At 46.6% G+C, this 26,155-nt stretch overlaps 1 long non-coding RNA gene across 2 annotated transcripts; it reads left to right on the forward strand.

The window, feature by feature from the left end:
* Window positions 1-33: 33 nt before the first annotated feature.
* On the forward strand, window positions 34-26,155 carry LOC120372473. Of its 2 annotated transcripts, XR_005584994.1 has the most exons (4): window positions 34-123; window positions 1,072-1,216; window positions 10,211-10,362; window positions 26,043-26,155. It is a non-coding gene; the product is annotated as an uncharacterized LOC120372473 (long non-coding RNA). The 2 variants fall into 2 exon arrangements; XR_005584993.1 differs by lacking the exon at window positions 26,043-26,155 and having other exon boundaries at window positions 10,211-10,437.

A 26,155-nucleotide genomic window follows, 5' to 3' on the forward strand; every position in this document is an offset into this window, starting at 1 on the left:
ATGCTGTAGCCATTTGTGACGTTGCTATGGCATCACATGAAGATGCAGGTGGAAGGACCTGGTTGTTTGGTATCTTGGGTTAATACCAGTAGGTGGCAAAATGCAGAGGAAGGCTAGCACAGTGTGAGTCTAGCCTGGCTATATTGCTAAGAATTCAGAGAGAGGTGGCCTATTATCACCCAGCCCCTTTGGGTGCTCCAGCTGGAGAAATCTGGGCAACATTTCATTTAATTGTGAAGTAACAGACCTCACTGGGTATATTTCCCAGGCTGTCACCTTTGACACGGACTTATGGGGACCAGTTTCCTCCCCCCACACCCATTCTTCTCTTCCTGAATTAGTTACTACAAACTCGTTCAGTGCCAAAAAGACACTCTGTCACCAGTCTATGTGCATACTGCAGAGCTCCTCCTTCTCAGGCTGCCAGTGCAGGGAGGGTTAACGTTTCGGTTCCCCTAGAGGCTATGCTCCAGTTGACAATATCATCAGCTTGTGACAGAGTTAATGGGGGATCAGGTGCATGAGGCAGCCTGTAATACCCTGGAGAGCGATGAGTTGTGTCCGGAAGAGCCAGACCTTGGATATGTGCCATAATTGTGCAGGGCCTGATGGCTTCCTGACCCATCTCCTCCTAATAAACCATTAGCTGCCTCTCCAGTGAAGAATCTTCTCTCCTCCTTTTGCATGAACCTTTCTTTCCCTTCTCTCACCTTGTTTTTTTCTTGCTCTGTTTATCTTTTCTAGCTGCACACTCTGCATTCATTCCCGTTAGACTTTCTTCTCTTCCACTCTCTTGCTTTGACCCTCCCCAGGGACTCTGGCTCTCCACCACCTTTGGAAGTGTATGTGTCTTTTGGCTAATTACATTTATTTCAGAAGTAGGAATAGTGATAAGCAAATGACACCCCTCTCATTTCCCTAGCACCATCTTCCCCCTCTCCCCTTTTCCCCCCTCCAGCCTTTTTACATGTTGGGAAATTTTTCAATATATATTCAAATCACTGCAGTTACCGGGGAGCTTAAGGCTGCCGTCCACTGCTCATACAACACACATACCCTTGTCATTTGTAGCCATCAATTGGGATGTGAGTGCCAAGCAGAAGAGATGCTCTGCAGGATCCCTTTGATCTCTTCAGTGCCAAACATGGGTTGGAATAGACTGTACCAGAGCTGCCCATCTGGATGGAAGATGCATATTGATGAGCCTCACTTGCAGGTACTCTTTAGCGCTAGCACAGATGGACTGTGGCTCTGCAGTTAGTGCACTGACCCACCAAGTGTCAAATCAAAGTTTGCTTACCAGGGCCTGATGGCTTCCCAGCACAGATGACTCATTCCTCCAGTGGAAGGAGATGTGATTTGGCTGTTGCTCTCTGGCTAACAGAGAAGCAGTACTAGTTCACAAGACCTCTCCAGCTCTTCTCTGCTGCCCAGAAATAACTCAAATGTCCTCTGTGCTTTCTATCTAAGAGATGGCCTTTTTGTTGCCACGTTACCAAAGCCCGTTGGAAACTTCCCTGTAACCCCAATTCAGAGATTTGCCAAGATCTATGCCTTGTGTTACAACACTTGCTCCCTGGGACATCACCTACCTGTTTGAAGAAGGGAGAGGGAGGTGCAGAATCAGTACTGATTTCCCATGTCCCCCTGGAATGGACTCCCAGTGCAAGCCTTGGGAGAAGAAAAAGAACCAGAACTGGAATTCTGTGCCCACCTGACATGGGCGGCGGGGTAGCTTGTAGGAGGATACTGGCGAAAAGAGCAGGGCAAATGAGGAAAAATAATTTCTGCAAATTTGTTAATAATCGGAAGCGAATTTGGATTTGACTGTGGTGACAACTCTTTCATGGTCACTTTCCACTGGTATTTGAGTGCATGAGCTTTACTAGTGCACATAGCTGCAAAGAGTGAATCTTTATTCCAAATGCTCAGCTACATGCCAGATGTTAACATCAAATGAACTTTTAGGATAACTAATCAAGACCCTGTGAAGTGTGAGTGGTGACTATGATATTCTTTTCGGTTGTTGTTATTATTTGGTATTTGTATTCTGCTGATCTGGGTGTTGGACATAAGAAGGCACATTCTCTGGCTCAAAGTTTAGTCACAGAAGCCTTCCACTCAGGGACATGCCATATATAACCAACTAAAACCGCACAGATTGTGAATATGTATAACAAATTGTTTGTGAATGAGCCAAAAATTATTCACTCTGGAAATTCCCAGACAATTTCATGCAACAGAATGAATGCACCTGACAATTCCACAGTCTGCTCAAGGGCAATTGGGGAAAAGAAAGAAAGGAATTTGTCGCATAAATGATTTGCTCATCTCTGTAGGAGAAGGATCAGATAAGGATTTCGTTGCCTGCCTGGAATGGTTTTCTGAGTGCTGCCCTGAGGATTTCTGAGTCCAGTTGGAGTAGACTAGTAATAACCATAGTGCTTATTAGTGCTCTACGTTAGTAGATATCAAGGGTTGTTAAAAAGGAGGTTGGCATCATTATCCCCATTTTATAGAAGGGGAAACGGAGGCACAAAAGAAGAAGTGACTTGCCCAAGGTCACCCAGCAAGTTAGTGACAGAGTCTGGCATAGAACCCAGAACATTATCCATTGCCCGATTCTGCCTTTGGTCTAGTACAGTGGTTCTGGTGGACACCAAACTGGAGGCAAAAGGGAAGGTCAGCCTAACTGGGTTGGGGCCCTTCCATCACGCAGGATAAAGCAACGATACGAAATCCCTTGGCTGAGATCTCCATCTAATTGCTAAAGAAGCTCATTCCCAAATCCAATAAAGTTGCAGGAGCATTTTACTGGCCCCTCCGGAGCAACTTTAAATAAACTGTTAGTGAGTTTTTATGATATTTGAGACTTTTAACCCATGTTGTTGGGACACTGCTCTGCAAACCCACTCCGCTCAGCAGCTTTTACTGGGCTTCCAAACATAAAATCCCCAGACAAACTGCAAAGTGATGGCACTTCCTGCTGCCACTAAAATGCTGGGATTCTTTCCTGCCCAGGGACTCTCTTCCCTATAAGTAGAGATAAGTCCTTTTCCTTTCATGACAGATGGGTAGTAACAATTCAGGGTAAAAGAATTTTAATAAAAAATAAGACACATTTGCACAAGAATAATCTCTTCCCCAATGTCTTTTCACCTCTCTTCCTCCTTCCTCATCTGTCTGTCTACTCAGGAAAGTCAGACTCAGAGGAAGCCTCTAGTGTTCAGAAGGTTTCTGGTTTTTATACAACTTCCCCACTCAGGTGATAAAGGCACAGAGCTCAGAGCAGGGGCGGCTCCAGGCCCCAGCATGCCAAGCGCGTGCTTGGGGCAGCATGCCGCGGGGGGGCACTTTGCCGGTCGCCGGGAGGGCGGCAGGCGGCGGCTCCGGTGGACCACCGAAGCCGCGGGACCAGCAGACCGTGGGACCAGCGGACCCTCCACAGGCACGCCTGCGGGAGGTCCGCTGGAGCCGCGGGACCGGCCACCGGCAGAGTGCCCCCAGCAGCATGCCGCCGTGCTTGGGGTGGCAAAATATCTAGAGCCGCCCCTGGCTCAGAGGATGCCACCAAGGTCACAGAATGAGTCAAGGATCATTGCTGACTGGAGCCCAGGGTGACCCATGTGGCTTGCAGATCAGATGATTTCCAAATGGACATAGCTGCAGAAATTCCTTAACTCTGTATCTTGTGTCTCATACTGGGGATTCTTATTGTACTAGCAGCTGCAAGACGCTGTTGGAATCTCATTCCTGTCAACATTTCCTTGCTCCTCTCCATTTTGGACTGTGACCTGGTTGAGTGAGGTTGCCTGTGACTGTTTTATCAACCTGTAGGCACTTTGAGACCATGGAGACACGATCTTAAATGACATAAAAAAAAATCATGTTAGGAAGTTCCACCCCCACCACCACCTTGTTTGGGCCTGTGACCTATCTATAGCATTTATCTTCATAAGTACATAGAGGTCCTGCTTCCAGGCACTGTACGTAACTTGAGTAACAGAAATCTTTCAATGAGGTTGCAATGGATTGAAGTCATTTTTCAACTCACTGTCTCCCGGTGTATGTGGCAGAATAAATATGCTGATTGTCAAAAAGCACCAGCCTCAGTGCAAGGGCTTCTGGGAGCTTTTTCCACCACTTCCTCTCCATAAAATACTGTGTACCAAACATCACATCTAAACAGAATGCACGTCCTCTAGGAGAGATGTGGGACTCAAACTCTCTGAGGCTCATCACACTATCTGAACCTCTTGGGGAATCTTGTGGGGCATGTTGTTCTCAGGAGATTTCTGGATCTTCATGTTGGGGCAGATCTACCACCTGGTCCATCTTTCTCACAGCATTGCAGCATTTCTTGGCATCACCCCCACATGAGCCAGGAAATGGAGAACAGGCAGCCACAAAACTGAGCAATAACAAGGTAGTAAGTTTCCTGTCTTTCCTGCATAGCAGCAGCAGTTTGAGGCTTAGAGCCCATTTGGGTGAAGGGATGGGTTGGTTGTGCCCTTATCTGAGTGGGTTTTCCCTTCCCTATTTCTGATACTTCAGTTCCCTGAAACACGCACCCCTGTGTTGCCTATTCCCATCTCCTTTCCCCGGCTCCCTGAGAGGCAGGCCCCACTGGTTCACTCCCTAACACCTTCACATCCTTAGCAACTCTTCTTTTGTTTTTGCCCCCTCATAACTTTAAACTTTTACAGCATTTGTCATCCCTGACAGCTGTGATATATTAGCTACAAACTCCCATTGTGTTCTGCCATTGCACAACAATAGATACTCCTGTCTGTTTATACAGGTTTGAATGTGTCCGTGTAAATACAGTGTGGAGGAAACAGTAGACCATGTATTGCACGCTGACAGCTGAAAGATTAAGGGAATCCATTAACTAAACCAACTGCCTGGAAATCTTATGCAGAGCATACACCTGAAAGCCATTATTGCAATCCTGTCATACTACTTTATCTCTTTATTTAGAAATGGAGGGTTGTTTTTTTTTTTTGGTTTAATAATGTAAACTTGTTCTTGAGTAACAGAGAAGCCCTTGATTAAGTATCTAAGTATCCCTGCTGAAGAATTTATGAACTCTGAGCCAGCACTGTCCTTGCCAGAGCCCATGGAGTGAAAGGGGAGTGTGCGGAGGGGGCATTAGCCTGTCTCTAGATTTGTGCTGTGAATGGCCTTGGATCAGATTTCCTTGCAACAAACTGTTTGCCATTGCTCTCACAGACGATTCTGTCCCACTTAAATATCTGGCTGCACTTAACCTTTTTGCGCCTGAATTCCCTCTGTTGTTGGAGCATTGCTCCTCCCCCCGTGAGTCCTTCTCTCCTATAGGAGCAACCCAGCCTCAAGTTTTAAAGCTGCTGCATACAGTTATGTGAGGCTTTCCGGCACTGCTGGAGGCTGTCAGATCTCTAGCCTGTTCACAAAAGCCTGCACAACCCCTAACATCCCAGAGGCCCTGGATGTGCAGTACAGACCCTTTCAGCTCTTCCAACTGACTCACAATGTTTCCCCTCAGCTTCCTTAACTCAGATAGGGCAGGGACTGGATAGTCTAAACAGAAAGACTCACATAGAGCTGGACCGGACAAGGAAGAGTTTATAGACCCACTAGCCAGAAGGGAGCTCTGAGTTTCAAGGTCATAAGCAAAACTCCCAAGACAATTGTTGGCACAAGTGGCAGTGTTGCAGGAACCGTTTCTCTAGTAATTTTAAAATAGGAATCACATCTATCTGGCCCTTGTCACTGCAGTATCTGAGACCCATGGTGGCATCATGATGGCTCAGGTAATAGACCTCTTAATTTAAAAGTGTTTAGGAGTTTGAACAAAGTCCATTCTCTTATCAATATGCAGATCTACAGTCTGACCTAGTGGCCTAAGAAGGGCACGTTCAGCCCCAGCGATCAACTAGATGAGTTTGAAGAACCCTGGGCTCCATCTATAGAAATACTTAACTAAGGAATATTCAGGCGCTGGGACAGAGTTCCTTCTCCCATCCTCCTCCCACTTGAATCTTCCCTTCTCCCCGCCACCCCCAGCTTTCATACTTCCCCTCCCTGCCTTGTCTGTGTTGTCTCCCCATTGGTAATATAGTATTACTTTATTTGATTCTATAGTTTAATTTTAAGGTTGTTAAAATGGTTTTGGCATAGGCAAGTTAATGATATGCTGTGTGTTACAGCTGGCAATTTTAAGTTTAAAATGTTCTTTTTCTGTTTTTATTTTTGCATTGTGATGTTTGCATTGACAAGTAAAAATAATAACGACCTCAATAAAAAATATGCAGATCTGCCTGAGTTCAAAGTGTCCTGCAAATCAGGCTTCAATTGTTGGAAGATATTGTTTCTTCTGTACAAAAGTGAGAAGAGGAAAAATAAGAAATCCTGTACATTTTCAGTACAAATATCACCATTGACAGGGTCTGTATTCAGGTTTTTGATGTGATGCGAGAGTGATGAAGTCTGTGCCAAATGCCGAGTAAAGTTTCAGTGCTTGGTATTGTCAGGGCAACACCCCAGATTCCTTAGCTAGCTCCGTCCTAGACAGATAGTAACCATGGTACCTGCTTTCCTAATTTGGCTCAGGCCATTGGGACACTCAATAAATAAAATCCTTTAAAATGCCTAATATTGATTTGATAGCTTATGGCCCGGTGTGTAATTCACATTCAGTGCTGTCTCTGCTCTGAATCTATTGCTGTGATACTGGGGAGAGAGGAACTTGGAAAGATATTTTTAATAGGTAGTGCAGCTGCTGTAATGCAAACTCCCATTGCTCTCCAGAGCCAGGATATTTTCATCTCCCTTTTCTTTCTTTCTTTTTTAATAAATACCCACAGGGTCTGTCTAGCTTCTGAACTAATCACTTCACTTGTAAAATGTCAGTGTAACAAAAAAGGCTGTTTGTGAGCTGTGGGAGAGCCAAGAGCAATGGAGGGTCTGGAAGTGCTAAAGTGTGTGTGTTTGTCAGAGTGCCTAGCCAGTGGCCAAGTTGTTAGTGCTATGGGAGAAACTTCTCTCCGGCTCTCACTCCCTGGGCTTGGATTCTTCAGCGATTAGCGATCTGCTCTGCTTTGTGCTGTAGCATGGGATACTCGGGTGTAGTCATTAAAGCAGCTGGGGCCTATTGATTACTGGACTGCCCCTGGGAGTGGGGAGAGAGAGGTTCTTCTCCTGGCTTCCAAACCTCACAAAATCTGGGGCTGCTCTAGGGTCAGGGAGAGTATACTGTATTATGAAGAAACCTCAGCACATGTGAGATTTGAATACAGCTGCCAGCAAAAGGCTAACAGAGAGAGAGAGAGAGAAAACCTGAGATCCTTTCCCGGATGGGATATCACAGTGGCCTGTTGGGAGTCATGGAGGAGCAGAGAGGTGGGAAAGAGGTCCCAGGGGGACTTAGGAGTTAGGGTATGGGAAGGATCTGGTTGGGGGTGTTGGGGCTATTATGGAAAATCCTACACTATTGAATAGAAAATAATAAACTTGTATGGAAGGGTTTTTTTAGATCATCCTGTTGAATGCAATAGTCAGTTCTGTCCCTGCTATAGATTTGCACAGGATGGCCCAAAAAGCCTACAGAAGGGATCTCCCCATCCTCTGTAATGCAATGGTTCTCAACCTATTTACCATTTTTGGCCACATATACAGCGCTCTGTGTTATGGGGGTCACAGCCACACAATAGATACACTACCTGTATGACTCTGAGGGCTGCAGCTATGTGCTGAGTGGGTGACAAGAGACCTGTGGGCTGCAGGTTGAGAACCACTGGAGTAATGTATATAGTACCTTATTAAAAGTCTGTAAGACCCTATGGACATCCAGTAGGACTTTTCCATAGGGGAGAGTGATGCCTTTGGAGGCTCTGTCACATATAAGAAATCATCTGAAATCTGGGGAGGGAGGGATAGCTCAGTGGTTTGAGCATTGGCCTGCTAAACCCAGGGTTGTGAGTTCAATCCTTGAGGGGGCCATTTGGGGAACTGGGGTAAAAATCTGGGGATTGGTCCTGCTTTGAGCAGGGGGTTGGACTAGATGACCTCCTGAGGTCCCTTCCAACCCTATGATTCTATGATCTGTGCATGTTGATGTTTATTGCAGTGGAATTTCTGGACCCGTGATTTGTCCATCATTGCTATACAACCCCAGGGATTGTGCTTCGGGGCCTTGTTGGCACTTGGCTTAGCATCACCCTGAGATGCACCAAAGGGCAGTATAACCTTGTGTTCTTTCAGTAACCAGCCTCTGGTTTCATGCTTCTCTACCTCTACCTTCTGGTCTCTCCTGTGAACAGTGGGAAGAGGGTTCAGCCAACTCAGCCTGTGATGAGGGGCACCTGCCACTGGACAGAAGAAAGAACTAATTTGAGCTTGATAGAGGAGAAATGCATATTTGGGACACTAACCAAGTCCACGGGACTCAGTTCATGATTGTGCCTGAGAAGGCTCCATGCAGTTCAAGGCTCATTTGGGCGATGATGGGGGTGGAGGAGAGTTTGTGTTGCTAAGCAACATTCCCTGTATATTAAGAAGATAAATCCCATAATAATGGCATGAACTGATACTTTCTGTTTCCCTTGTTTCTTTCTTTCTTTCTCACCGGTTCTGCTCACTTGGATCCCAGCTGCTGCAGCAGGGAGCAAAATGACCTTTTAATGCCCTGAAGAACTAAGAGGCTTTATCCTCAATGATGGAAACAGCATGATCTGGTGCTTTTCTGATCTCTTGGAACTGGGGCTTTATTGCCGGTGGTACAGTAATGGGCAGGAGGTGCACTGGGGTTGAGGGTGGGAGGTCTGGTAGAGACAGGCAGACCGTGGAGGTGAGGTGGGGTCTAGTGGAGGGAGACAGGGTGGGAAAGGGTAATTCTCTTTGGCCACATCCCACCCATGTAGTATTTGACTTCTGCAAAGATTTATGCATTTGAGTTTTACTGGAATAAATGTTTACAGGACAGTGAATTTCAAAGCCTCCGCTTGTAAGTGGTCATGGAAACTGAAGTTTAGATTTCCCTGTATGAGTATTCATGCAGGAAGTGTTTGTTCACATACCCAATTGGAGACCAGAAACAGTGCCATGTGACTTATCTGAGCAATTGCTGAACATCCACGATGAGCTGTTTGCAATCAAGCAAAAACAAAACACAAATAATGTGTTAAATACTTCTACCTAACAAGCAAACTGGAGAAAACTCCAGTGATTTAAAATACTCTGTGAGCATAAAAAGAAGCTAACTTTGTCAGCTATATAATTTGCTTTGAATTATTCACCCAGCTCTATTTTCCATTATTGCAGTGCCTGGTTTCAGTGGGGACTAGAAGCAAAAGTGACAAATATCATGAGAGAACCTCCCATGAGATTTCAGTCTGACCAGCACTGGGGAGTTTGGATGAACATCCAGCCTAGTGGAGGCCAATCAGACTGCAGGTTCCAAACCTAGCACTTTTTGAGATTTGCCACATGGGCCTTGAGAATTCTCAGTGAACACCATTATCTCACAGGGCCGCCCAGACGGGGGAGCAAGAGGGGCAATTTGCCCCCATGAGAGTTTTTCGGGAGCCCTGGAGCGGGGTCCTTCACTTGCTCTGGGGGCCCCGGAAAACTCTTGCGGGGCCCGGGCCCCCAGAGCTTCTTCCGCTCCGGGTCGTTGTCGGCAATTCGGTGGCGGGGGTCCTTCCTCTCAGGGACACGCCGCCCAAGTGCCCCGAAGACCTGCGGTGGGGGGTCCTTCTGGCACTTCAGCGGCGGGTCCCGGGGCAGGTCTTTGGCAGCGATTTGGCAGTGGGGGGTCCTTCCACCCCAGGACCTGCTGCCGAAGTGCCGAGTCTTCGGCAGCGGGGACACCCTGCCACCAAAAACCCCAGGCCCCCTGAATCCTCTGAGCGGCCCTGTTATCTCATGATAAAAGTCACCAATGTACTTTCTGCAGTCCCTGGCAGCAGAGCTCAAGGGAATCTGGAACAGAACCTTTGCCTCTCTTCCCTACCACTGCTCCTGCTCTTTGTCCTGCCAGTAAAGTAACTGGTGCAGTCACCTTGGACTTCAGCCACCAGGTGCTGATGATGCCACTTAGCCTATAACATAGGCACTTTGTAGTTTCTGTATGCAATTAGCTTACAGCAGCATAGTAAATATTTCATATGTTATAGCAAAGCTTGTTTAATTTTTTATTATTTTAAACTTGCTCATGAATGTTTTACAGAAATGATCTCGTCTGGTGGTGAGCTGAATGGGAATGTGTGAGGACGATTCCCTGTAACACAGCTCTGGGGATTGGACATGTGGCACCCCGTGCCTGTGGTGGCTGTTAATTTATTCTGCTAATGAGTATAACTGAGAAGGATGTTGAACAAAGTAAGTTTAGTAGCTATGTCACTGGGTGAAATAAATGGCCACAACATGCTGCTATGGTCCTATTTATAATAGTAATTAAATTGCCTCTTTTATAATGGGCTCAGAAACAGTGAATTAAAAAAAAACCCGACTGTGTTATGGAGCCTTTCACTGCTTGCTTGTCATTTCAAATCCAACTTGTGTCAGTAGCTGCTAAAGTTGTTACCATCTGTTGGCTGTTCAGTGGCTTTGTGAAATGTATTGGATGACTCTGTCTGAACCCCATCAGGCAGGTATTCATGTTAGAAAAAACATACCATAACAATTGACACCACAATATGATAACTGACCCCATCAACACAGAGGCCAAGGGCTGAATGAGCCATGGAGACTGATCTCCCCTTTTACCCTCAGATGAAGTCCTTTCTGGCATATTGGCAGGGAAGCATGGAGGAAGCTTGCCTTGCTACTGCCTGCACGGTAGCCAATCTGTGGCTAAACTGGAGAGTCAGACTCCAGGGCTGACCAGCCAGCACCTTTCACCAGTGCTGGATTCACACACAATTTGGGTTAAAATGCTTGTGTGACCATGTAGGCGGCAGTAGAGGGCAATGCCAAAATGCAGGGTACTCTACTCCTGAAGTAAAATGGGTGACCGCTTGGTAAGGGGTTCATATAGCCAGGAAGATGCTTGGATTCCCTTATGCAAGGCCTTAGCAGTGTGTTTCAGTGCAGAAATGCCTTTGTAGCCACAGAGTCCCTAAGAAATCGTATGTCTGCCTCTGTCAGTATTACTCCAAGGAGGAGATAGCATGTTAGTGGCCTTGTCTGCCATTTGCTCCTAGAACTGTTACCTTCCTTCTCTTCCATGTCTCTCTCCACAGGGAGTAAATGAAGAGCATCTTTGCTTGTGAGATTGGTTTTACCTCAGCTTTTGTGAGTCTCCTCTTTCATACCCCTGGCTTTTTACTTGGCATGCTTTGGGATCCCTCTCTGACACAGACACTCGCCTGTCCCACTGCAAAGGAAACTGAGGGCAAAGTTTGTTGTTTGAACCCAAATTAAGCCTCCAAGAGGGGACTTGGAACTTTAATCACAGCTGGTAACTCAACCATGCAGTATATACTCACAGGGCAGTGTCGCTGGAAGCTCTGCTCCCCCTCTCCTGCCCAAACACTTTGACAGCTGAATAGAAATGGATTTCCCCAAGCAGTAATAGTCTGAGAGCCAGATCAGCTCCTTCTGGTTGTGTTTGTTGCCCTGTCGTCGCTGCACAGCCCAGGGTTGAGTGCACAGGGCCAGGGTAGGTAATTGTTGGTCGGAGCCCAATAGCGGGAGATGCCCATTCCCATGCTATCGCCTTCCTCCTTCCCAGCCCCTTCACAGAGGGTAATTCTATGAAGGTAAATGCTGCCAAAGGCTCTTGCTGATTTCAGAAACCCTGGTCTTTCTGTGTCGCTCCAGCACCCTGCCCTGCCACTCCAATTCAGTACGGCTAGTCAGAGCATCTGTCACCTCAGAGTTTCTTCTGGCCATTCCCACTTGAAGATCTGTGGTTTATGCTCCATATAAAGAGGAGGGAATTCACATAGCAAAGGGCAATGTATATTTCCATCCCACCAGGGCAAACACTTTAGAGTCTCTGTAGTAGAGGCTGACCCATTTTCTTTAGACTTCATTTATTCCTGACCTCTCCAATCAGATCCTGTATGTATCAGCCCAGATAGTGATGAGCCACATTCATGTCTGGTGCAGCTCCACTAAAGTAAATGGAGTTACATCCGGGATGGATTCGACCAACTGGTATTTTGCTGTGATCTGGGAGTATCACTGCCAGCTGGAAGTTATTTTCCTGTTGAATAACTAGAGCAGAAGATGGACTGTGTCAAAGGAGTCCCAGCTCCGAGTCCCTCTGGTATACAGTTGCCGCATGGTACTGGAGCAAATCTTCATGTGAGAGGTAGCTTAGCTGTGACATTGGGGTAAAAACATAGCAGAACATCACTCCAAGTAACTGCTGTCCCTGTGCAGTGCTTTCCTGAGGGAAATGACCTTTCCCCGGTACCTGAGTTGTTCTCATGACTGAAGAACAGTGAGACAGACCCCACCAGCAAATGATCAGAGTGCTCAGATCTCGTGCTGTGGGGTATAAGCTGATAGCCTCCTGGATTCAGCAAGGGCTTTCCCCACACAATATTCACAAGGGGCCAGGTAAGTTGTGGGAATTTTCACCTGCTAATGGGCCGAGCACTGTTGTATCATAGACTCATCTGACAACTCCTGTATTTCAGGAGGACAGCACTAGATTGCTGCAGAATCTTCACATCCCCATTTTTTGGGGAAGCCACTTTCACTCCACTCTCCTCTCACCAGACTAGCTAATTTCTCCCCCTTGATCAGCCTTGGAAGCACCTATATAAATTATACTTGTAATAACTGTCCTAGCTTTCAGCCCTTTCCTACCCTCCACAAGAGTAACAGATAACAAGCCCATAGTTCCTAATGGATTGACTACTTCGAAGTATATTTTACATAGACTGGTATGTGTGTTGGGGTACTACTGCCCTCTATTGGACAGAACTAGAACTGCTCATTAGTGTGTCATTGGGCTCACGCTGCTAGCTGACAATAGAGATTCTCCTTTAGCTCAAAGGGTAGGGACTTTTGCTTTTGGATTTCATCAGCACATGGAGAAACTGGAGCCTGTTTAGTAAGAATCCATTCTCTGAGATAGAGAATTTCAAGAGATTTCAGGATAGACAGTTCTAAACTCCCTGTGGAACAAGTCAAGTAAGATCAGGCAGTATAGGGAAGGACAAGCTGAGGAGTGTCAGCAGATCCTAATAACATTTTAACCCATGTCACTTAGAGACTAATAGAGTCAAGTCAACTCTGCACAGCCTTGGACTGAACTGCTAAGGCACTGCAAGTAGCATTGATGTGAGCAGAGCTGAGTAAATAGTTGTTACTGAACTTCGTCTCTTTTTCTGTTTGTCACTAGAACGGCTTGTGATTTTCCTGGATTTATTTATTATTTGAAGCTATTCATGGAATAATGTTGGTGAATAATTCCTCTGCATTTACAGTGCTTTGTGTGAATAGTCCATATTTGAAATTTTAGCAGGGTAGGTTAGTTTTGATTATACACTTCGGTTACAGTGTGTATCTCGTCTCCCTGAGTGACGCTGATGCAAATACTCAGATTCAGAATTTGCTTGAATTTCACAGTGCCTGTGAACATTTCTGCTTGTGAACATGTTCACTAGAATATTCACAGGGGGAAAGGAACATGATGGGGGCACATATGCAAGTGAGACGAGATCAGAGTGCTTATGACAACAAATCTTGGCAAGAAATTTTGGAGGCAATCACTTCCCTGTGATTGTGAGTGGCATGCCACAGTGCAGCAGGAGAGAAAGGAAAGAAACAGGAGGACACAGTACCATCCCAGATAGCCCAGCAGTGGGAAAAGGCCAAGGATCAATCTCACTGGGTGCTTCCTGGGCTTGTTTTTGACCCTTGCCAAAAGTGGCACAACCAGAGTCCACCCTGAGAGAGGCAAGTACAGTAATCCAGACCAGGTTTTCACTTTCCCCAGAAGGCCTGAGAAATATGTTGGCTAACAAAGTGTCCCACAGGGAAAGGACTCTCCCTGTGTCTCTTCCTTCAGTGGGAAGGTTCCACCTGTGCTGGTCACAGGTAAGTGCCCGGCCTGTTTCACCCAAACCCTCCCCAGCCTCCTATCATTTATGAAAACAAAATGAAACAAAGAAACAAGCATTGCACTGGCCAGGCATCTTCTGCAGAAGGGATGAGACTTGTCTGTGCCAAAATGCAACTCAAGCCCTCGCTCTCAGCTCTGTGTCAGATTTTTATCATAACTTGGCCTTGAATATGTTAAAAAAGAGGACGTTCAGTTTAAAAACAACCCCTTTGAAATGTGAGCCGGGCCCAGGCATTCCACTGCAGGCTGCCGCTGAGCGGGTTTGCTGCATTCCCACAGTTCACACATCTCCACGGCAGTTCAACAGCCGCTGCTGCCGCCTTCTGCCTCGATGTCCCATTGAGTTGGCCTTTTGTCTTCTCAGCACACTGGGCCTGAGTGACAGAGGGCTGATTTCCAAAGAGAAAGGATCCTGTTTGCAGGAAGGGGAGTCTGCTCGTTCATGAAAAATAATCTGCTTTTTTTTTAAATATCTGCATGAGCGAGGCAATTCTTTGTAGAGCTTTTTCCTCACAAATGCTTCAGTGTTTTCATTAGGATGAAAACAAAACAAAGCAACAACAACAAAAGGCCCAACCAATGAACCCAATGAAAAAACAACCCCACAGCACTTGGCATTTGCACCATTTAACTCGATAACAAAATAATTAACTGATAAAAATGCCAGCAGCCCCAGTACTTATCACTAATTTGACTATAGGACACCAGGGCGTGCAGCCCAGCATACACAGACCACCCAACAAAAAACAAGCAGTGTGTTCAGTCCGGCATACGCAAGTCACCCTACAATAATAAACCAGCATATGCAACCCAGCATATGCAAGCAACCCTACAATAACAAAGCAGCGTGTACAGCTCCCCATTCACAAGCAGCCTTACATAAACCCAAGAGTTTGTGTGGCCCACTCCCATGAGCAACCCTACAACAACAAACCAGTGTGCACAGCCCAACACACGTGGCATAACAATACGCCAGTATGCATGGACCAGCACCCCTAAACGACCGTACAATAATGAGTAGGCTTGGTCCAGCACTTTCAGCCAACCCTACTATAATAGAACAACGTACGTAGTCCCACACTCTAGGGCCGGCTTTAGGAAGTGCGGGGCCCAAGTCGAACAGTTTCGACGGGGCCCCGGCAGGGATGACAAAAAAAACCAAAAACCAAAAAACAAAACGCATGGGGCTTCTACTCACTGGGCGGTGCTCCGAGTCTTCGGTGGCACTTCGGCGGCAGGTCCTTCACTCGCTCCAGGTCTTCGGCGGCACTGAAGGACCCGCCGCTGAAGTGCCGCCCAAGACCCAGAGCAAGCGAAGGACCCACCGCCGAAGTGCCGCTGAAGACCCGGAGCGCCACCAGGTGAGTAAAAATTTAGAAGGCACCTCTAGCCAGGGAAGAGGTTCTCACTGGGCATGGGGCCCTCTTAGGCGCAGGGCCCAATTCAGGGGAATTGGTGGAATTGGCCTAAAGCCAGCCCTGCACACTCATGAGCAACCTTGCAATAACCATCTGACATGCAGAGCCCCAGTGTTCATGAGCAGTCCCATAAAAAGACACTTGTGTGCTTACTAGTGTGACAGAGGGGAAAATGTAAGGAAACAGACTTCAGTTTTAAAGTGCTCTGGGGATAAGAACGCCAGACTGCAAATATTGTGATCCTCCCTCTTTAAACTGAGTAAAATGCAAGAAGGCCCCATCTCACTTGATTAGGCACATAGGCAAAACACAGATGCAGTAGTGAACAAGGGGCCAGAGTCTGACACCCTTGCTCATACTCTAGTACATTGCTCCATGAGTAGCTTCAGTGAGACCACCTGGGTAATACGATCCTCCTCAAGCAAAGGTATCAGAATCTGGCCTAATTAGAGGGCTGCAAAACAGTAAGGTTCAAACAAAAACACTGTCCTAGGAAGAGTGCCCATCTACATGAGTCTGACAATTGTCCAGCCTTTCATAAGCTCCTTTGATCACCTCCCATGTGCCTTTGACCACAATTGTAGATGGACGTTATAGAGTACACCGCTGTTCCAGATTCACCGTCATTTTATTTCCTGTCTCTTCCTTGTAACTGGAGACTCAGGACTTTGTGCAGACCTCAGTACACAGGGCACAGCAGCCTGCGGCAGCAAGTGTCAGCCTGAGTCAGCAGACGTGGGCTCACAGGGCTCGCGCTGCTGTGCTAACAGTCGCTATGGTGTAGACATTCAGGGTTGGGCTAGAGCTCCGGCCCTGGAAACTAAGGAGGAGGCTGGGCTTCAGAGCCCGAGCTCCAGCCCAAGCCACAACATCTCCACACCATGGCGCAAGCCCGAGTCTGTTGAACTGGCTGTGAGACTTAGTGGTGTGGGCTGCCGCTCGCTGTGCAGATGGACCCTTGAGGGCCCTGTGGAGTAGATGGGTTCTGGCAGATCCACAGCAGCGGGAGCAGTCAGGTGCCTCACATTTTTAACAGCCTCTTTCTAATCCATACCCAAAGAGCCCTGTTCTGCACTCAGCCACTGGGAGCAATTTCCCCTCCTGCACTCAGATTCTCACCCTGGGAAACACTACAAAGCCTCATCCTCTGTTTGCTATTGTCAGATGCCATTTTCACTGCATAAATTTGCCACTGAAATGAAAATGGGCTTTGTTTTTCCCAAGGTGGTGATTTCTCCATTTTCCTGCGTTGCCACCTGTCCCATCAATCCAGCACCACAGAAATGACTGCTAGTATTTTATACCCTCCTCCTCCAGGAACAAAGCCTTTGCTTCATTCACCTTCTCCAGTGACTCATCCCCTGCGTTATCTCCTTTATGCTGGTTTACCTTATTTTCAGATGATGGGCCTATTGCGTGACCCCATTGCCTGTGAAAAATGTATCTCCAGCAGTTATCTCATTCCTTTTGCTGCTTTCCTCTCCATACCTACAATCACTCTCCTGTGGGAGGATTCCCAGTGTAACGCCGACAGACCCCGGTCGTCGTCGGACAGGATTGAACCTCTGGAGCTAACTCCATGAGCCTCTACCGCATGCGCTAAAAGCCACCTGGCTGTAAAGCAGATCTCTCTCTCTCTCTCTCGCTCTCTGCCACTAGATGGGACAGAACACCACACCCAGGAGGTGTGTGGGTTACACCAGCATAACACACGAGCTCTAACAAGTGTCTCCTACACTCTTGAGTGTCACCCACTGAACAGTCCTGAAGGAATATTGTTATTCCTAATACAGCTGGCCTATGGCAGAGGTAACTGGTTCCTTCCTAGCTTCAGAAGATTCTAGGGTTTCCTCAGCCCCTTGTTTTGAGCACCACCTTACTCCAAACTGGAGGAAGGGCAGAAAGCCAGGGATTCGGAGTGTGAGGAGGAGGGAAGTGGTGCATTGGATACAGTGTGTTGATCTCCCTTATAGCCTCACGTTTTTAAAACATGAGAAAATGTAGAGCAGTGTGGCAAATTTCTTCAAGGAAAAATCTCATCTTCTCATCATCTTGTATGTATGTGTGTGTCATGCAGAGGTGGTATGAATGTGCATGGGGGGGGGTCGGTACATGCATGTGTGCCTGGGCAGGTGACAGGTGGCGTGTGAGTGTAAGGATCACCTCAAATGTTTGCTCTTCCCCTGAAATGCAAGGCAGGCTTCTCAGGCCTCCAGAATGGTGTGATTGTGTGTCAGGGCAAAAATGTGTGCCAGACTGAAGGCAAGGGAAAGAGTAAAACCAGAAGAACTCTGAAGGAGGAAAGAGACAAAACAGAAGCAAGAATGGTAAAAGGAGCAGAGCGGAAGGGTCTGATGGGACACAGACAAGGAAGAAAGCAGTTTGGAGGAAGAATAATGCAAGAGAGAGACAATCTGAAAGCTGGCGGGAGAGAGGCCACCAGACGTGTCACTGGCCCTGGTCATCATCTCCGGATATTTCATTTTTGGCAGTCACACTCCAAAAGGTTGCAGGAGCAAAGTAAAAAAGAAATCCGTTCAATAAACACTAAACAGTACAAGAGCCTTTTATTTTAATATGATTTGCACGATATTTGTGTTAGCATTTGACAGGATTCCCTCCCTCCCTGCATCTGGCTGGGCCCTTGGGAGCAGGGGAGGGGAGGAGAGACGAAAAGGAGAAAGACAAACTGAACAATGAAGAAACCCTGGGCCAAACTCTGCTGGCGGGACTCCACTGAGCTCAGTGGAGTTGTGTCGGTAGCGAATTTGGCCCATTGTTCACTGGCTGACAGGGGAGGGAGGAGGTGGTGTGGGGGAATAATGTCTTGTATGGGGAGTGTTTTTTTGGACACTCTCTCTCTTCAGTCTGTGGAAGACCCTCTGTGTCATGTGCAGCAGAAATGGACATATCAGCAGAGAAAAGCCCCTGTGCTCCAGAGATCAACACCTGCAGAACTCCCGTTGATTTGACTGGGAGGATGGCCAGACTCCAGAAGTACAGGTCTTGAATGCAAAGAGGAGAGCAAATTGGCTACTTTCCCCATGCAGATGTCAGCCCCGAATAGCCCTTGTCCTCCAAGAGCCCTCCCCCAGAGCATGGCGAGCCGTTCGGACTGGGACTCACTGAACTTGTGTGGCATAGTCAGCCTTGAATTTCTGTGGGTTACTTTGCGTTGAGTCACAAAGCAATCCAGCTTCTTCTGCACACACAAGGAAAGAACATTCAACCCCCAGAGTGAATGTGTAGTGGGTAAAGGAGGGAGAGCTTGGGCTGGTACACTGCACCACCAATCCTGGCCCACTGCAGCATGGCTAGTGTTACTGCCTGACTGCAGCTACCCTCATCCTGTCTGGGCCTTCTTTCCTGGATTCCTCAGCCTTCATACTTTACATTAGATACATTAACTTTTGGACCCTTAATCCCTCCAATTGAATAAATCATCCCCACTTGCCTGATAATGTTCTTCCTAAGCCATTATCTTGGTCTTTCATTCAGTACAAGATCTGAGACTCTCCCCACTATCTATAATCAAGTTACATTCCTTCTCCAATTATTTTGTGTCACTATTCTTTGCTCTGAAATTTCTGGGGCTAGCATCCTCCTTGTCTTCCTGCTTTCTGCTGCTACTTATCTACAGTGTCTCAAGCCAAGAGGTCCCTTAATTCCATCCCCTCTGTCTGACACTAGCTCTGGCTATGGAACTCGGTCAAAAATGCTTTCTCAACACATGTTTGTCACGATGGACAGCTCACATCTGTGCTTGGCACTGAAGTGTCATGTTCCCTTTCATGGGGGGAACATCAGGGGAGCAGAACTAGGCTAATGGACTGTATCAGTTTCTCTTCGCTGACAAAGATAACAGAAGGAAGCTGTACGTGCATCTGTGTGAGAGAGTGATGGAGGGGGGGATGAACTGGAGCTGGAGGAATTCATTACTGGAAGAAAAAATATACACAAAAGAACCCAAGATTCTCCAGTCTCAAGCGCCGAGGACAAATTTCACGAGTGTCTCCCTTTCAGCCTGAGAGAGTAAGGAAGATTGGGAAGTGGGCAGACGGCCACTCATAGCAAGGAAAGGACACACACATTTCAGCATAGAGTTGACCTGTGGGATTCACCACTAGGGGAGGTCAGTGCATTGTCCTTCATGATAGAGAAGAGTCAGGACTCTGGGGTAGTAGAGACAACGGGATTTTTCATTGAGGCTACAGGACTCACACCCGCCCTGTAGCTCTCCCTTAGGGTTTGTCTACACTTAAAATGCTACAGAAGCACAGCTGCAGTGCAGCGCTTCAGTGTATCCACTTGCTTCAGTGACGTGAGGGGTTCTCCCGTCGCTGTTGTTAATCCACCTCCCGGAGAGGCAGTAGCTAGGTCGACAGAAGAATTCTTCCATCGACTTAGCACTATTTACACCAAGGGTTAGGTTGGCTTAATTACCCCTCTGATTTTTCACACCCCTGAGAGATGCAGCTATGCCATTGTAAGTTTTCCATGTAGACCAGCCCTCAGTCTCTAGCTCACAGACTGAGGACAGCAGTTAGTATTACCACAGGGGCTTTGTCTAAGGCCATGTCTACACTACAGACACTACAGTAGCATAACTTTGCTGCTGTAACCCTGTCATGTGGGCACAGACTATAGTGACAGAAAGGGTTTTTCCATCACTGTAGGAACTCCGCTTCCGCGAGCGATGGTAGTTAGATCATTTATACTAGGTGTTAGATCAACATAGCTATGGACTCAGAGATATGTCGACTTAAATTTTAAGTGTAGACCAGGCCTAAGTGTTGGCCTCATGTAAGCAGCCATGGAATGGAGTGGTGACCATAGGGCAGTCAGAATGTCAAATGCACTGGCTGGATCAACTCAGGAGCATGAGAATGTAAGAATGGCCTTAGTGGGTCAGACCAATGGTCCATCTAGCTCAGTATCCTGTCTTCTGACAGTGGCCAATGCCAGGTGCTTCAGAGGGAATGAACAGGACAGGACAGGCAATCATCAAGTGATTCATCCCCTGTCACCCATTCCTAGCTTCTGGCAGTCCTGGCTAATAGCCATTGATGGACTTATCCTCCATGAACTTATCTAGTTCTTTTTTTAACCCTGTTATACTTTTGGCCGTCACGACATCCGCTGGCAAAGAGTTCCACAGGTTGACTGTGCATTGTGTGAAAAAGTACTTCCTTTTGTTTGTTTTAAACCTGCTCCTATTAATTTCATTGGGTGACCCCAGGTTCCTGTATTATGAGAAAGAGTAAATAACACTTCCTTAGTCACTTTTTCCACACCTTTCATGATTTTATAGACTTCTATCAAAACACCCCATAACACTTTTCCAAGCCAAAAAGTCCCATTCTTTATAATCTCTCCTCAGATGGAAGCTGTTCCATGCCCTTAATCATTTTTGTTGCCCTTCTCCATACTTTTTCTAATTCTAATGTATCTTTTTTGGGATGTGGTGACCAAAACTGTGCACATTATTTAAGGTATGAGTGTGCCAGGGATTTATAAAATGGCATTATGATATTTTCTGTTTTATTTTCTGTTCCTTTCCTAATGGTTCCTAACATTCTGTTAGCTTTTTGACAGTTGCTGTGCATTGAGAGGATGTTTTCAGAAAACTATCTGCAATGCCAACATCCCTTTCTTGAGTGGAAACAGCTAACGGACACAGCAGCCACAGATAAGAGTAAAAGTGATCAGATCTCATGCTACAAAGCTGATTTCCTGATAGATCAGGAAGGAATTCAATCCCATCTACTGCAGTGCATGATTATTTATCTATTGCATTCTTCTGAAGCACCAGGCTGAGTCCCTCTGAGAGATTGGATACCAGACTATATGTACCAGTGGATTGATCTGGTGGGTCAAAGCCTGTGTTCAATCTGTCTATCCATTTGTCCAACCACTTCATGAGGTGTCTTTCCCCAGGGCTTTTCTCTGATTCTGAAAGATGCTGGAGAAAACAAATTCTATGCTATAAAAATAATGAAAGGATGAAACATTCATTTTTTTCCTTTTTTACTATTTTCTTCTCATCTCTTTTCTCTTCTCCTCTGATGGCATTTTAATAATAACCATTTATATAACCAACCCATAATCCTGATTCCTCCTCAACAGCTCTTTACACATATGCTTAGCCAGGCTTACCCTCTTAAATGCACTCATTCCAAAAAATAATAATTCATACCCCACATCAAGTTTTCTCCTACAAACAGTGAAGGAGGAGAGAGTTTATTTTTGCATTTGTTTATTTTTTTAATTATTCGGGCAGTGTTCAGATGCTGTAGTCATGGAAGCCTTGTCAGAGTGTTCTGAGTGGGTGTGGTTTCCACTGTCTAGAGCTCAACATAGCCATGAGTAGGGAACCAGGTGTGGTCAATTTTCCTCAGAATCAGCACTGGGTGGAAGGATTGGCTCTATCCCCAGGTGCTGGCATTGATGAGAGAATGGGCAGAAAGGGGAGCTGGAAGGAAATCCTACTGGAGGGGAGGCATGTGACTCCTAAGCAGGTTCAAGTGATTGTCTGAAGGATATCTGATTGGCTCTGGGCTGGCTCACAGTTGGGGCTAGAAAGAGCACACAGGTACTGAGGTCTGAGCATGTGTTGCTATTCACTGCCGGAAGAAGCAGGCCTAAGCACAGCCAACATTTGGGACTAGGGGATTGTGCTGGGGAGCAGAACTGGGGCATGGCTCTCATAGAGGAGTCCTGACCAGCCCACTGGGAAGCATGGAGTTGGATGCCAAGCATGCAGCTGCGGACAGGACTCTGAACTCTGAGCTCACACCATGCCCAAGCATCCTCGGGTAACGCAAGGGGCAGAAGATACCCTGTCTAGGGCTGGGAGTCTGTGTGGACTCTTAATTGGTTTAGACAGTATTGACCTATATGTTCAGGTGTCAGGCACTGGATGCATTGTACTGTTGCTGGTGTTTGTGGTTGTACATGTGCCTCTGGATAGGTTACCCCTTCAATCAGCTGAGGGTTTGTCTCAGCTCAGATACATGTTGTTTCATTCCTGAGTGAAGCATTTGTTTCAGAGGTTAGTTCCTGCTTCTGTAAAGGCTGTGGAAGGGAACCAAGGGGTTTGCCTAGCAGAGCCAACTGGGGTTTTCTCAGGTATGTGGCTTTGGCTTCAGGATCCATTTAACCAGCTCTGGGGTGGCCCTACCACAGCTAGTCTTATGGGAAGATGGTCTGGGGGAAAGGGGGCACTGCCGAGCAATAGTTTTAGAAGCATTTAGATCACCAATGAGAGGTTCTTGAGAGAATGTGGTGCCATATGACAGAGACTGAGGGGCACTGGCTGAGATTCTGTATGGAGAACTGGACCTGGGCTTATGACATCTATAAGTCACAAGAGGAACATCAGGGCCCTAGTGGTGTGGGGATGAGAAGATAAGGTGAGGAAGAGTTGAAGGCTCTTTTTCACAGGTTTTATGACTCAATAAGAAAAACACTGCTCTCTTCAAATGGGTCACCTGTCACAATTTAGTTGGCTGCCTGCTGATATGTCTGGCCTCTGACATTGCAATGAAATCAAGATGGATTCACCAGTAGAGCAGGTGATGCCTGGTCATACCTGGTACTTTCAGGCACAGGCAGTAGGTGTGTCTTAGCTGGGATGTACCTCTATCATTTGGCAGCTGTCAAGCAGCTAAGATTCACAGCTCCTGCAGCTATAACAAAACTCACTGGTAAGATCCTAGGATGAGAGCACACACCCACTAAATCAATACAAGCCCACACATATGGCACCCGATGAAGTGCAATGATTAGCAGACCTGGTGCAAAAATAAATCCTCCTCTCCCAAATTACAGAAGATCAGAGTTATATGCAGCAGGATGGAATGTCTCTCGCGGAAGGAGCACCTGGCAGAGAAATAAACCTGCTCCTCAGCAGATTTACTGTTCACCGCAGCTATTTGTTTAAGATGTGTCCTAATCGCTCCCTCCGCATTGTGAAGCCCACTTAAGTAAACACTTCACCTTAAGCATTAAGCTATTACCACAATGTGCAGTATTTATTGTGCATTTGTTTTTGCAGGCTATGTAGTCTCTCTCTCTCACTCTGTCACTCACATATACAGGGCTGGAAATATTAGCCTGTTAAACACAACTACATGCCTCAGTACAAAGATTACAAGAAGTATTTAATAAATAAATAAATAAAAGGAGCATTTTTGTTCTGTCATTTCTCTGCTGCTGTATATGAACAAAACCCTCTCAGACAAGTACAGGACAAAGAATAAACCTGACAAAGGGAAAACACTTCCCAGGTGCTCCCTGTTTCCTTTTCTGCCCCTTAGGAAAAATACGATAGTATTCCACAATACGAGTTCCAAACTCTACAGTATGACTGCTGTCGCGTGTTGGGCCATTACTATAGTACTGTGTGTGTGAGAGCTTTGGAAGGGGGGTGTTCCATAAGGGTCTGAGATCTCAACCAACGCATGTCCTAAAGGCGATGAGACACACAAGGTGGGTGAAGTAATATCTTTTATTGGACCAACTTCCTCACTCACCTTGTCTCTCATCCTGGGACCGACATGGCTACAATACCACAGCATCTAACTAAAGGATATGAGTGAGGTCCAGGGATTTTGTAGGCATTGAGGGACTGTCTTGTTAGCACATGACATGCTTGGGAGAATCTCAGATCCATGTGCTGGCTCCAGGGGGCTGGAGGCCATCCCGTAGCAGAGTGGTTAGGAGAGGTGAGCATGTGACACAAGTTGGTGCTGTCTCATCAGGTTAAGTGAAACTTTTCAGCTCACCTGATAGAGTTTTGGCCTTTGAACTCAGAACATCCCCCACCCCATCCCAGTCCCAGCTCCAGGATTCGTATCACCCAACAGATCTGAATCCCGACTTGCATTCCAGCCCAGGCCTTTATGTAGGGCCCTCAGGTTATTACCATCAAATTCACCACTTCTTCTCCCATCACTCAGTCTAAGACTGAGAACACCTCGGGCAGCATAGGATTGTACAGTATGGGGCAGGCCTGGGGAGCTACTACTGCTTCACAGCTCCTGACGTGGAGGGGATTTCAGGCCCCACACCCTTTGTCATATAGTTATCTGCCCCAAGTGAGCAGACAGTCAGGATGTCTGTGTCTGATGGAGCTAGCTTGTGGACTAATAGTACATCTACACAGGGATAAAGGACCTGCGGTATGGCTGTGGCTGGCCTGCGGCATTTGATTCGAGCTCACAGGGCTTGGACTGTGGAGCTAAAAATTACTGTGTAAACGTTTGGGCTCAGGCTGGAGCTGAAGCACTGGGATCCTCCCCCTCATAGGGTCCAGAGTTCAGGCTCCACCCAAGCCCAAACGTCTACACAGCAATTTTTCAGGTGCCCAAGCCTGGAGTCATCTGACCTAGGCAAGCCATGGGTTTTTTATCCCTGTGTAGATGTACCCTGAGGGTCCATTAGTGGTGGTCCAGCACTTGAAGACCAGGGATAACTGTCTCCCAAGAAGTCAAACTTCAGACCAGGGATGAATTTGCCTGATACAGCTGAATTCCATGGATTTGTTAAAGGTTCCCTTCTAAACACAAAACAACAAATTTCTACCCCCTGCTCCCCTCTCCGAAAAACAAGAAACAACCAACCAAAAGTGTATTCTACAGTAATGGTCACATAGCCTATAACTTATCTTACTGATATCATACTGCAGTGTCTGGGATCATCAGAATAACACCTTAATTTGCCTTCCTCTGGCTCTACTTTACAAACACTAAGAGTGGGATTTTCAGAAGTACCTTAAGTGTTCTTAAGCAGCATAGGTGCTTTTGAAAACTCCACTTTAATTCTTATAACCTCTCTCTCCCCCCTCCCCTGCCTTGGGATAGTTCATTGTTGTCCCCTCTTTACAAATCTGGAAACTGAGGCACAAAGAAGCCAAGTCACTTAATAAGAAGTTAGTGGACAGAACTGGTAATAGAACTCAGGAGTTCTAATTCCCAGTCCTGCATCTTAATCGCAAGGTTATTGGTTGCTTCTTGCCTAAACCCTCTACTTTAGAAAAGGAATAGTATTTGCCCTACTGATCATTAGTCAGCAGCCTGGTTTGCTGAGCCATGGAGCTATTCATGGAAGAGAAGCTGTTTACTCAAAAACTATTTATGAAACAATAGTTTGGCCCCAGCTGCATAGTGATGGTGTAGACAAGTGCAGAAGCTGATATGTATTCAGAAATCTCTCAAAAGTGTGAGAACTTGCTTTACTGGGAGCGGAATATTGGGCAGGACTCCAGGGTGATCTAGTCTCCAAAAGGGCCATGGGAATCTAAATCCCAACTGAATTTCTCACCCGAGCAGAGGCAGAAAGGGTGTTGGTTTAATATCTCACCCAGAGGATGGAACTTCTGGCAATACAGCAGCCCCTTCTGCCTTAGAGTTAGGTATAAGATCCTGATATCGGTCTTAAAACCACCATCTTCCACCATAGGTAAGATAGTTACCCACTGACAGCTGCACAGATGCCAGATTCTCACTTAATATGTTTTTCTGTCTCCTTATATGTTGTGGAATTGATACTGACTCCAGCAACTAACAATCTCAGTAATGAGAGAGAACTAAAGACCCAAACCCAACCACACTGATATCTTATAGACTGCTCATTACGGTACTTCTGTAACGGTGCTGAAAATCCCCACAGA

The sequence above is a fragment of the Mauremys reevesii genome, linkage group 9, assembly GCF_016161935.1.
Source record: "Mauremys reevesii isolate NIE-2019 linkage group 9, ASM1616193v1, whole genome shotgun sequence".
NCBI lineage: Eukaryota > Metazoa > Chordata > Testudines > Geoemydidae > Mauremys > Mauremys reevesii.